Genomic DNA, 14,168 nt, shown 5'->3' with positions numbered 1-14,168 from the left:
AGCGGTATTGGGGACGACTATCCCGGACATGCACGGCCGATCAAAAAGCTGCTCGAGGAAATTGTTTGGACCCCGTTGGAAAAAATTATCACGGAAAAAAAATTTAAAAGCCAGTTCGTTTACAGATAAAAGATGAAGATAAGCTGAAGGCTTGTTGCAGATGTCGAGACAAACAGGCTACTCAGCCTCGTTTTGCCTCAAGGCAAGTGAACGCTTCATAGCCACCGCTCAACCATTGGATTAAAGCAATCGACGTTAGAAATGAATTTTGATTTATGGAATTTATTCAAAGTTGTCAGTTTTAGCACGCGTTACCCACCAAGTCGCAATTGGGTATGACGATGATGTTTTTTTCCCGAAGAACCAATCACTATTTCAGTGTCTTCTGCACCAACTAAACATCAAGCGACAGAGCAATGATACAAATACGGGGTTCGAATGCCACAAATGTCGTTCGGTGACCACACTTAAGGCTATTCAGCGATACCACATGTGGGTAATTAGTATTATTAGAGCTTTTTCCTGATGAACTGACGTCACCTGAATAAGAAATATGTATGGCAACGTATAGATACCATGTAAAGTTTGTAGTGCTTTGAGATGAACCGTAACGGAGCATAGACGAAACCTACAAACTAGAAAACCCTTTAAAAACAGTTTGAACTTCTCTGGCGAATATTTAGGTGTTTGCATGCAATTTTACTTGTCAAGCTTTCAGGAACAAAGCTTAACACGATGGCAAAGCCAGAGAAAGCATGTGGAGTAGGAATTTCGGAACATTGGTATTCTGCAGCAGTCGTAAAAGCCACAGCTACCGAGATTATAAAGTGCCCGTTTTATTTTTCACCACATGATAGAGCAACTTGCGTGGGTCACATCATTAAAAACAAGGAAAAGTAGACCCTCCACAAAATATAGACAGTTTTTTATCTTCCACACGGGTAGACATCATCCTAAACCACAGTAACAAAGTTTATTGCACGCGTTGCGAACGACACGAAGTTCCGTCTGGGTACAACGCAGACCCCGTGAGTTATAAACAAAAGTTAATAATGGTCTAATTCTCTCTGGTCTACTGGGCGGCGTGGTTATACTTCAAACGCTGAACATCCAAGCAATACGCTTCCACAACATAGAAAGATGCCTAAGTCTCTTCGGCGGAGAACGTCAACCACCCTCATTAATACTGAAATGTCTCGGCCTTAGGGTGCGTGCTCTTATGAGAATGGTTTGATATAGGTACATTCTAAAGAAACACAAATTATACCTCTAGAAATGTCCTGAGTTCAACAGTAAGGCATAACTTTGATTTCAACACACTGATCATGCAAGCATTGGAGGTAACGTCCATTAGTAACCAGCCAATTCTGGTTCCAGATAATGGCTTTCTATACCAGAAATTCCCACTCCATCTACAAGGCGGCCGCATTGAATAACTCGGAATTCCACCAGAGCATCTTAATTTCGATAGGGTCCGATATCTGTTGGGAACTCGCAACAGGGAACGTTATTAAAGTTGGGATCAGAATGTGCGCCGTTGTATTAAGACTGGGCTAATTTGTGAAGGACCCTTCCACCTTGCACGTACAAATATTGAAATATTTTTTACTGTATGAACGCTACAGTTGTACATACTAGCCGTTCGAACGTCACTTCCTCCAGGTATACCTTTTGGCCACTAGAGAAGACTAGCGCTTGGGGAAGAATATCTCTTAGAAGAGCCAGAAAATGCTCGCTTTTTGCACGCGCAAGAAGAAAAAATCCCCTTTACACTGAAAGGAGGACACCAACGCAGGTAATGATTTTGAATTAGCAGAGTGTATAGCTTTTCGTCACAAGCCCGATCTGCGCTTTGCGCAGGAAGCGACAATTCTGCCCACACCCTTACATAAAAACTACTGAACCCCTGCTGCACTCCTGGTGAAGCAGTGAATCACACCAACGGATATCTCGCACTGGTTGGATTTCCTGTCCAGAACAAATAACAGAACAGGCAAAGAAACAGGCTTTTACCCCTCTGTCATGGAACTATAATCCCCCACACATTGCCTGAAGGAGCTGTTTGCTTTGAAAGCACCCATTAGTCTTGTAGGTGTATACATGTGACCACCCAAAGATTTTATTAGGTCATTCTTTCGGAATGGACGTGGACTGCAAATTTGTGAGACGAACCGACAAGCGCTGGAAAATTAGAGTAAGGGATTGGATACCAAGAGATGGGTATAGTAGGGGAACGCCAATTACCCTATGGATGATAAGATGTGGAACTTCGGGGGTAGCTTGGGGACTCGAGTAGCACAGGAGAGCCGTGGTTGGAGATCAATAACACAGGTCTGCGTCGTACAGTAGACCTCGCAGGCTGATGATTATTAGCAGAGAGACAAAAATCCGTGGGCTGTCAACCACTCATGACATTTGAAAAACCGAGGACTTGTATGGCCTCTAAAATTTCGGAAGGACCACGCTTCCCTTAATCTCAATGGTTGAGCAATGCCTACGTTGCCGTTTTATTCAGTTCCGCACTACATGGTAGATTTTATTTTTATCTAAAGTTTTTTCGGACTAAAAAAATTACATGTATATGCATAGATGTACAAAAGATGTAACACATAGAAGAACGTTCGCGAGGCTGGGCAAAAGGAGACTCATACGTCTCCTGAGGAAGCCTCCAACTGGGAAGTAAAAATAGAACAGCAGTGTATGCATGAAAACAGAACTGTGCCAAACGTTTCACTAGAGCAGGACGACGAAAACTTCGAACAATTATTAAGGACAGAACAAGCTCGAACAATTGTTACAGTGTAGAAATAAGAGGTTGACTAAATGCACATTTGAACAGTAATCACATGTCTAAACTAATGTCCCCTGTCTTAACTAATATCTGATCACATTTCCACATAGTTATTTTATTAGGTCGAATAATTGCTTCCGATTCCAGAAGTGCAAGGTCCAGTCATGGGAAGAAAACTATTGCATCGTCTGTCTAAAAACAACATCTGGGGTTAAGGAAATAATGCAAGTATCGTTATGTAAGCAATAAAGAGTAACAGATAGAGAATTGAACAACGGAGAACGCCATGTTTCATTTTACCAGGCACTGTCTGGAATTTACGGAGTCGTGTAAATTCTTTCACTGTAATGAGGTAGTTTTCGGTGAGTTGACCAGACAGTCCATAAAATATTTACATATATCTTTTTAATTACGGCGCCCTGCTTGATAGAGTCGAAATCTTTGCAAACATATATAAAAATACTGATCATTCACACCTTGTGCTCGAAGTTCGACAGTATTATTTTAGTGTCTAGTAGAGCAGCATCAGCTGACCTAGCCTTTTTATGCCCATTCAGCTGTTTTCAAAACAGGTATTTTTTTTAAAGAAAATGTTCTTTCTCCTTGTGTAAATATTATGCTGAGCAATATTAGAAAAGTCCGTGATACATAAATCGGTCCATTCTTATTGAAGTGCGTTTTGTTGTCTCTATAAAAGTAATGTAAACATGGGCAAAATACATTTTGTCGGGGAATTCACCAGTAAATAGCTTTCTGGTATATATAGAGTAAGAGAACCTGCATTATAAAAACAATAGGTTCTCTGATAGGAACATCTTTATTATGATCGTCCCCTGGAAAACAAGTGTTTGTCAATGCAATTATTATATGTAGGATTTCTTCTAATGAAGGCATTAAAAAGAAGGAATCAATATATAGGGGAAATATATACGAACAATTGAACTTTGCATGATGCCATTACTAAACGTTTTCAGTAGCGTTGGTATTCAAAAAATGTGAATTAAACTCATTTGCACGAATTCGGCCACAGCAAGGAATTTTATTTTTCAGTAGTGCTGAAGGTAGTGATGTTTTCTGCCTATTACAAGTCGGTTTATTTCTTGCAACAGCAACTTACTGACGAAAACCAATACTGATGGAAACCACCAAATCAAAACTAACCGAGCATCAAACGGTGTATTCCACATGGTTTTGTCACACTTGTTTTTTTTTTCTGCAACTGTGACATTGCTTGTCCATTCGATGGACTATCGTGTTGATTTGTGTCACACAACCTCGTCTCTGTTTGCCCCCTGGGATGAATTATATTACCCTATTTTTGTATACTGTGTGGTGATTTTAATTTCCCCGATATTGATTGGATGAATCTGGTCGCTCAATCAAGCCTTTCCAAAAATTTCCTTGATTTCTGCCTTATGTTTACTTTCGTCCAAACTGTTACGATGCCACTAGGGGTAATAAAATACTTGATTTAAATTAGTATCAAGTCCTGAACTTGTAAAATTGGTTCTGTGTGTTGAAAGTGTCAGTGACCACAATATGTTGTTGTTTTACCTATCCAATCCAATCCCTACCTGGCCACCTATCAATAAGTACATTAGAGATTACAATAAAGACAACTTCTCTTTTAATAATGAAGAACTATGAATATTTAATGAACCATTCTCTCAATCTGCCGCTTCAAGAACAGTGGAACAAAAATGGCTGCTATTCAAAAACAAGATCCTGTCTATCATTGACAGACATGTGCCACCGGTCTGCATTTGTGGAGACGACGTAAGACCCTGGTACACGAACTCTCTAAGACGGCTGTCAAAAAAGAAAAAAACGCCTTTTAAGGGAAGCCAAATTAGTGAAATCCCCTGCTAAATGGGACAGTTATCGCGCATCGCTGCGAGAGTACCCCTCTTTGTTAAAAATTCAAGAAAAATTTTTCAGTCATGATTTGCTCGACATCCTTCGCGTGAACCCGCAGAAACTTTCGAAATACTTGGCTCCTAAAACCCACCGCTGCGGATAAAGTATCCCTCACTTACACTGATGGTTCGCGAGTCGCTCCTTCTGATTGCGCGGAAGTCATGAATTCATATTACTCAAATGTCTTTACCATCGAAGCCGACACCAACATCCCCTTGTTACCGCCTAAAAACTTCCCAGAAATGCCCCCTATCAATGTCAAGAGCGAAGGAATCATGAAGATAATTGACAACCTTAAGTTCTCGAGTGCCCCTGGTTCGGATAACATTCCCGCGAAAATTTTTAAAAGCACCAAACTAATATCCAATCATATCTTACAAATCATTTAAACCAATTTCTGGACACTGGTGTAATTCCAAGGGACTGAAAAATAAGCAAGGTCACCCCAGTACACAACTCTGGAAACCGTCCAGACCCCTCAAACTACCGCCCAATTTCTCTAACATGCATCGCCTGTAAGCTCCTAGAACACGTAATCTACTCCCACATCGCAACGCTTTCGACCTAAATTCCTTCTTTTTTCGCAACCAGCGTGGGTTCCGGCGTGGACTCTCGTGCGAGACGCAGCTGTATGAATTTACTACTGATCTTTATTTTAACCTTGACTCCTCCTTTCGAACCGACGGAATATACCTTAATTTTTGAAAAGCATTCGATCGTGTTGCCCATCGGCTTCTTATAAGTAAACTTTCCTCCCTCAGCATTGACCCATTTTTTATAGCTTGAATTAAAAATTTCCTCACCGATAGGGTTCAATTCACTGTTGTGGATAATCACCAATCAGCTCACGTGAAGGTAATATCCGGCGTTCCGCAAGGGTCAGTACTTGGGCCCCTTTTATTTCTGATCTTTATTAATGACCTTCCAGAGAAAATCTCATCAACCATTCGCCTGTTGGCAGATGAATGCGTACTTTACCGCCGCATTTCAAGTAGCTCTGACCAAAATATTCGTCAAAATGACTTATCTCAAATACAAAAATGGTATTCACGATGGCTGATGCAATTAAACATAAAAAAATGTAAATTCATGCAAGTTTCGCGCAAGCGCAGTAACTTTTCTTTCCAGTATACGGTAAACTCCAATTTCCTAACCCAGGCTGATTCGTATTGATACCTCGGAGTAGTGATAGCAAGCAATCTGAGATGGTGCGATCACATAGAGCAACTAACCGCCGCCTCGGGTAAATCACTCGGATATATCAAACGATCGCCAACCTTCTGCCCCCCGAAATCTGAAAACTGCCTTCTGACACTTTTACGCGTAGTAAACTTGAATATGCGTCGGCTACTTGCAGCCTCCACCAAAATACTTGATCGACTCACTTGAATCAATTCAGAATCGTGCCGCTAGATTTATTTCCTCACAGTACAACCCTCGCTTAGGTATTACCAGTATTAAACAATCTCTTAAGCTGACCACCCTCGAAATCCGGCGAAACGTTACTCGGATATGCCTCTTGCACAAAATATATTATTATTTCCCCTCACAACGTGGTACAGTCCTTCTCCCTCCTGCCCGTTCATCGCGTCGCCTTTTTAACTCATTAGGTTTCCAGCGCCTGTATGGGTCAACTAACGCTTTTAACAAATCCTTTGTACCTGAAGCCATAGAAGAGTGGAATAAACGACCCGAAACCATAGTCAACGAACGTGACCCCTCAGTGTTCAGGGAGTTAGTCACAAACCATTTCAGTTGTTAAGTTCGGCCTCCTCTCTTCCGTTGGTATTCGGTCGGTCGCCAAGGCTTACGGGCTGGCGGGAGGCGAGGGAATGCCGAAAAGGCGCGCGGCGTGGAGGCCGGCTCGCCAGGGCTTACGCAAGAATGCTAGGCTGGGATTACAGAACCTCTTCCAGCGAGTCCGGTGGCGGATGATGGCGTTACTCGGGGGATTAGCAACTACTCCCTCGTTGTGCCGGCGAGCGCGCGCGGACAACTGCGGGGCGTCGAGCGAGGTCACTGGGATGTTGCCCGCGCGGAGACTGCGCTAGGCGTTTGGCTTTGGTCTTTTGTATGTGCTGCCCGCCTGGCGAAATGGTTTGACCACTCCGCATGGTCAGTGACTCCGTCTATGAGTGCTATGTGTGCATGAGAGTGAGTGTTGAGAGGGACATATGTGGGATCAATTGGTTGATGTGGCCAATCAATGGCTCATGTTAATTATTTTGAAAGGGGTCTTCGCTCCTTATTTTTATTCTTACAGTTTCTTTAGGTACATATGTATATATATTTGCTGTATTGCTGCCATTTCTTTATGAATCTGCCTCACTTCTACGCCTTTACCATCGACCAACACCTGCTGTGGAATTTCTGTACTTGCTCCCCCCTTATGTAATACTCCGCAAGGGGCACCTAAGGGTATTATAAATGATGATGATGATGATGTATACCGCCGGCTGTAATGCCCTATCGGCCCTCCAGGTTATAAATAAATGGGTAAAATAACAAATAAAAATAAAGAAATAAACCAACAAATAAATAAACAAACGTATATGTGCGGTATTCTGATCTGGATAATCCTTTAGGTCAGAATTCAGTGCATCACATAGTTTTTTTAGGTTTATAAGATCATCATTATGTCTCGCTTTAAAACATTAGAAAATATTCTGTTGTTTTTGTTTATACGGTTATATAAATCTGGCGTGAGGCAAGCCTGACTGGCTTTCTTCTGGTTTAATTGCTATACATTCAGGGGCATTGTTACAGCTTTTAGGCAATTATGTAAACAAATATTCGTTCGGTTCAGAGGGCTTTGGTTCACGGTATATTTGGGTCCGATTACTCGCCGCCATGAAAGAACAAAATGTACCATTGTTCCTCCATTTATAGAACGTCGTGTCGATTTGGTGTCTGTGACATCTCTCTGGAGAAGAAAAAAACAGAAAAAATTATCACTAATCTGACACTTTTACACCTGATAAGAAGTTAGGTACGGCTATACTTGTGAAACATACATAAATAATGTATCTGAATGCTCGGTAAGTGGTGAGGGGGACCCGCTAATATTTCACCACTGTATGACATAGTTATTTCAAACAAGTTTACTTGGTTCATTATATGTTGCTTAACATCTATATTCTATATTTGAATATCCAAAAACTATCACATCTTTATATTCGTGCTTGCATTTTCAAGAAAATACTGCATGTATTCGAAAACTACTGGAGTGTTACAAGATGGGGTACGATAGATTAGTAAGATAGCTGCGTTGGGGTAGATTACAGCTACAGTTCTTATATTATCCGGCAAAACAGTGTAATCATACACTACATAATTTGATATGGTGTTTTTTTGCATTAAACTGAAAACTCCTAGACGTAGCCTTTTTAAAAATTGGTATACTGTGGAAAATGAATAAACTCATTGATATCAGCATCTAACGAGTACCCGGTTTCTGAAAAACCAATAGTGCCTAACGTACACTTTAGTTGATGAAGGTCAGCTTGAATCTCATCTATTTCTTTCGAAGACTTCGTGAATCGATGCGGTACCAAAGGAACCTCTGCCATTAGGAATAGTCATTACTATTAAGTCAGTTATGAAAAGTATCTTAAGTCAAATACACTGCCATGGTAAATTCTAGTTGACAGGAAATGAGCTGATCTTAGCTTAAGTGCTAATAACTTGATTGTATGCATTTTACTTCCCTGCTTCAATGGATAATCTGTTAAGCTAGCCTTAACAGGAGTTGTTTTACTGGTTGTCTCATTTTCATCAGTAACTGCGGGCAGTTCTTTACATAAAAAAGTGGTTTGCGTCCTTCACTGCTTCGTCCTCTTTTTCTGGAAGAGCTGACTATCCCCAAAATTACCTCTACAAGAGTTCGCACAACTTTAAACAAGGATTACGCAATTTTTATAGGGTTGCGGATTGTGGGAGATTGTATACACCGACAATATTACACTTGGTGGAAGACCACTTCTACCCCTCTGTCTTATAAAATATCACCTCACAACTTCGGTGTCAAAGAAGATATACATTGTCTTTGAAGAGAACAACGGGTTCATTTCCATTGATCGCCATCGGACTGCTGCGGCTAGCTGATAGCTTCTGTGGGATTGAATCGATCTCCCTTGGAGGCATCAACATCACTAAATTTCATGCGCGTGACCGCACCCAATGTTATTAAAGATTTTTCTGGGAAATATTTTGTTAAAATGGCCTATATGTTGTTTCCTCTGCCCGCTTCAAAATAAATACTCCTGCTTTTTATTTTACACATTCCGCAAGCTTCGTTGGCCTTTTAGTGTGTATGTCGTCTATATCTCCAAGACTGTTTTACAAGTTTCGAACGTGGTTAGTAAGGTGGCCAGAAGCAGATGCTTGGACCGATGCAGTGCGCTCTCACGCCCTGTCGCTCATACAACGGCCTCATTGTCCAATATAAACACACCCGCCCCTTTCGTTTCACTATATTCAGGGTATCTCTTGTGGTGTTTCTTGCCATAAACTGGCTTCTGTGCCCATCTGTTCACCTGGTGGCACATGCCTTTGGCCTTGTTGGGCGTGGAAAAGACAACCTTGACGCCATGTCTTGTCCCCTTTTTAGTGGCCTGACGGAACCCATGAACGTACGGCAAAACAGCAATATGTTTTCTGTTCTCTTTAGTGTGTACCCGAGGCCGTCCCCGCTCTTATCCGTTTATGCTCTCCAGAAGCATTCCGGAAAAAGTTCTCAGCACGTGTTTCCGGTATCCGGCATCCTGTAAAAGACTTGCCCGTTTTTAAAGCTGGATGCCATCCGGTGCGGACATGATTTCTTGCTTGCCGAACGCAAAGCTTTGGTGTCCACTGCTCTCTTACACTCTTACAAAGACTAGAGACATGTAAGACAAAGGTTTTGAAGGAACGTGTTCGTACCAACTGCAGGCGTGTTGTTTGTCCCAGAAGTAAATGATGACGTTCACAAGTCTTATTGATGCTTTTTCGGGATATGTGCTCAGTCTGGCCCCACCGTTGTCCAGTTAGCTACTTAGATGCAGATGCAGCTACCTTGAAGGTAGATGCAGGAAGGTCTGTCGCCGTTGTGGGTGAGCGGTGTCTTTGCCCTATTATCATCGCGAACCAATGATTTGTGTAATGGAGGCATTGCCTCTGTCGTTGCAGGTGTTGGAATTACAGGGCTTTCTGAGATATTTATTTCTCAGGATATGAAAAAACAAGCCTCACCGGTCATGCAGATGCGACTTGTGATGCTGCGTATGTGTATTCAAGGGCGCCTGATGTAAGGGTTCCGTCTGAAAATTATCCTGAAGCGGGCGTATGCCCCAAGTAAATTTATATCATGAGCGACGTCAAAAGATTTATGGTAGCATTTTTTTGTGTACATATGCATTCTTGCCGCATATTTTGTACGCTGCCTACTAATCATAAAAATTGCCTAAAAGAGGGCACGTAACAGGGTTGCAAAAGAAGTGCACAAACACTTTTCTTGAGAGTTTGTTGGTGCCGCCGTCGTCGCCAATTTCAAAATGCACCTCCACTTCTTGCCATTTAACCAGTGGTAATCGCGCCACATATAATTAAGAAGAATTTACTTACCGGCGTACCAATAAAAAGTTAAATACAGAAAATACTTGTTATAAAAATTATGCACGCGAATTTGGTTTTTGTAATAAAGAGAAGACGTAACAAGAAACTCTGGCTCAAGAAAATTGATTTTGTGCCGGTGGATAACTTAAAAGGGAAGAATTTTTAATAGTAGGGAAGCGTTTTTTGGCCTACCCTGTGTAAATAAATAAAATATACTACACAATGATGCATCAATCCGGCATTGAGCTCTTATTCTAGAAAACAAAGTAAAAGATTCTTAGAAGTTTGTTACAAAGATATAAAATATATTTCGATTTAATTATTCATGATTCGCGATTGTATCAAAAACAATCTTCATCAGTGAAGCGGCCGATTCAAAAAGCGAAAATATTTAGGAAACGTTACCTGAAGGTAAAATACCCACATAAAATTAAAAAAAAAAACACCGCCGGTGAGTTTATTTGTGTACCCAAAATACGGTTTGCTACAGAAGGTCTAAAATGTTTGTTTTTTCATTTATGGAATCAAACGGCGCTTTCTAAACTTCATTCCTATTTCGTGGTCCGTTTGGGAAGTGCAGGTAACGTGTTTTATTACACGCAGTCAGATTTGGGTGTTCTTGTATTTATGCTTTTGCAGTAGTCTTGTTTTACTTTTGTCAGAAAACCCAAGGGTGGTGGATGAAGCACAGGATCTTCAGTAGGAAAAAGGCCTTATACAGAAGGAAGAAAAGTAGGTTTAATGGAAATTACATAAGCGACGCAGCCAATAAAGCTTTGGTGCCCAAAACACCGTATAGTGGGGCCAAAGGGTGACTAAAGAGGTTATCACTTTATAATCAGTTCTGTTAGTTACAACATATGCTCAGTTTTGAGGGCGAACTATAGAGAGAAAAGAATAGAAACCCCGAAGATCAATATTATATGCGGGCAAGTTGTAGCGGCACGATTCATCAAGTAACTGAGGGCGAACTAATTCAGTGTTGAATATATGCTGCAAGAATTGCATTAGTGCATCGCTACGCTACGGTGCGCCTCTACTAAGGTACGAAGTATCTTCGCGGAAAATCTGAAGTTTTGGTTGAGCGCAAGCGGGGCATTGGGTTAGGACATCGTAAATGGGAAGAGATGTGGCGAAGGAGGTTTCGAGAACGCCTCTCGGACAGAGCAACAACAGTGACAAAGAAGCGTTTGCCACTGCCTCATCTGACAATACAAGCTTCCTTAGAGGTAAAGGTGCTGACGGAGGAAAACCAGGAGGGTACTGCATATGTAGAGACAATCAAATGACCATGGAGGGAACCTGTTAGTTCTACTGCACGGTTATGTACATTGAGGCCAAAAAATAAGCTTGAAAACGAGAAGATCAAAAGTTCTGAAAACACTTAAAGCACGGCCCACAATGTTTGTTTTCACACTAGCAAATAAAGGTACCCAGATTATCCAGTTGTTACTTTTTGTGCTACTTTTTGGGCTTGGTGTCTGATATTAGGAGATCTACAATTGCGTTCTGTACACCACTAACCCTACTCTTACCTTAAGGAACCTTTACCTGGATAAAACCTTTCTGGGGGTGGTCATTGAAAGCTTCTCGCCAATTATATAAGCCCGAGTATTTTTTACCTACTGATTTATCCCAGTGAATATAGACCATTTGCGCACAAACGCTTCTCGTTACTGCTGCGGTGTTTTTTTTGGATACGTATTCGTCGCGTCCGTTGACATGAATGCTTTCTGTGTTTGTTGACTACAGAGGTTAGGGTTCAAAACGTGTCGAGACCATTCTTGTTCGTCTATTACGTTCATCGTTGAGGTTAGGGACGCAATGAGCTTTCCCTCGTTACTCACCCCTCCAAGTACTGCCGTTGTCGCTAGCTGATCAGCTCGGACAAATCAACCTCTAAACACTTGGTATTTCTTTGTAATCAGATATACCTCCATTGTCTTCACTTTGCCAAATTTACGGGCTTCTTTAGCAGTCTACAGTTGTGCTCCGCTTATGTCTGTCTAAGAGGCACTGATTTTTGCGTCGGCCGTGGAAGCGTGGGCAAGTGAGTTGTCACTACGCTAAAGGGGCGTTCGAAAACTATATAGGGGGGCCTGAGCATAACATGCCTATTTAGGAATATTGTTTGCGATTTTCACCTGCGAAGAGCGGCACGCTAGTGTTTCTTTCGTACCACCAAATCAAGCAGTAATGATGGGTTTGCTAAGGCACCCACGACTTCTTCGAAGAATGAAGCAAACGCTGTTTCGGTGGATGAAAACTCCTCTGTGGGGCAACTGCTTTATAATGTCCTCGACATTCTAAACCAAATGGCCAAAGATATCCTATATATTAGAATTTTCACCATACGGTCAACGGTAGGTTTGATTCTTTAGATGCACATGTTACGGTCCCTGAATCTTCCCATCTCTTTTAAGCAGAGGTGGCTTCATCGGTGTTACTTAGCAGTGAGTTTGCTTCGCTGACCAAGACGGTCAATGAACTGGGCTCAAAGAAAGATGACCTAGAAAGTCACATGAGACACAGCATGTTAAAGGGGTCCTTAAATACATTCCACCGATGCATGGATGTGTATGCAACCAAATAAAGAAATGAATTAGCAATCTCTTGTGGCAAGAAGTTTGTTAAAGCGATGAGTCTTAGCTGATAAGTCGTAAATCAAAAACCACGCATTATCGTCACGCTGTATTTCCTCCTCCTTTCAACGTGTCTTTGCTGTTGACGGCGCGACAGCCTTCCCCCCCATGATGCTGCGTTCTTCAGCGGTGACTTGCTTCCGCTATTGCGCTCCTGAGACAACCGTCTGCTACGAGCAAGCTCTTTCGGCTTTTTCATCTTTGTTGACACCATGGACATGGATCCCGAACTCTTCCCAAGGCTGGAAAAGCGAACAAAAGACCTGGCAGCATGGGTGCGGCTTGGCCTTGCCCGTTGGCGGTTTACCTTGCTGCAGTTGCTATCGGCAGCACGTGACTTTTTATTGGCAGCGAGCTCGCAGCCCCGCAGGGAGAGTCGTATGCTCGTTCCCTTTGATGCACCGCGCACTATTTATCCAAAAAGCTTTCTCAGATGTGCCCCGCCGGTGCCGGGTTATATTTTGCTGCGGTGGTAATTCCTACCGGCGGCATGTGAAAAAAGACATTTTAAACCGACACAGAACCCGTGCACAAAACGCGCCCGATCGGATCGCTTTAACAGTAGCGATGAACGGGAAGGCGCAAAGCAAACCAGCGCCGCACTCGAGCAGTGAGCACCCCTGTTCTGACAAACTCACCCTTGTGTTCAATTCAGCATTGACGGGAAAGCTCTTGTTTTCAATTGCTTGGATACCCGTAAAATGTCCACGGACTACAGCACTCCGCTTGCAGATGAGCCGGCGAGCCGACGCTGAGCAGACGCCACATCTCTTTGCTGGAAGTCCGTGAAAAAGCCGCCCAATAGCAGGATGTCTACCTCATTACGAACATCAGGGAATCGATCACGTAGACATGTGAAGATGGCGGCGTCCAAAACACGCAGGGACGGGTGAGAAAAGGGCGAAAAACATTGCAACAAAAGTTAGAGCTTTCCGCTGCACTTAAAATTGTTATACTGGCACAGCTCACGTTGACAACCCAGTGTACCAATTGCGCTAGTTCATTTAGTGTGCTCAAAACGCCTTTCAGGGCCCCTTTATTCTTGCATGGCTTGAATTAAGAAGATGACGAAAGTAGTGTTCAGTGTCCTGGCTAAAGTATCTCATGTACTTATTGATAACTTGCTCATAGACTGTCATGCCATTGAACGTAGCCACACGCTCGGCCGGTCCCGAGATAACCATGTTCGGCCCATTATTATGAAGCTTCAAGACTATAACGATGAA

At 42.3% G+C, this 14,168-nt stretch overlaps 1 long non-coding RNA gene across 1 annotated transcript in view; it reads left to right on the top strand.

Annotated features, from left to right (window-relative positions):
- The window catches only part of LOC144141354 (uncharacterized), a 100,101-nt gene extending 91,453 nt beyond the window's left edge, over positions 1 to 8,648 (top strand). The window contains exon 5 of the long non-coding RNA XR_013316546.1: positions 8,630 to 8,648. This is a non-coding gene — a long non-coding RNA (uncharacterized LOC144141354). The remainder of the gene's footprint in view (positions 1 to 8,629) is intronic.
- Positions 8,649 to 14,168: the final 5,520 nt, after the last annotated feature.

This window comes from Haemaphysalis longicornis, unplaced genomic scaffold (genome assembly GCF_048455015.1).
Source record: "Haemaphysalis longicornis isolate Haplotype H1 unplaced genomic scaffold, Haemaphysalis longicornis Haplotype H1 scaffold_6, whole genome shotgun sequence".
In the NCBI taxonomy this organism is placed as follows: Eukaryota; Metazoa; Arthropoda; class Arachnida; order Ixodida; family Ixodidae; genus Haemaphysalis; species Haemaphysalis longicornis.
This window is presented reverse-complemented; position numbering and strand designations above follow the sequence as displayed.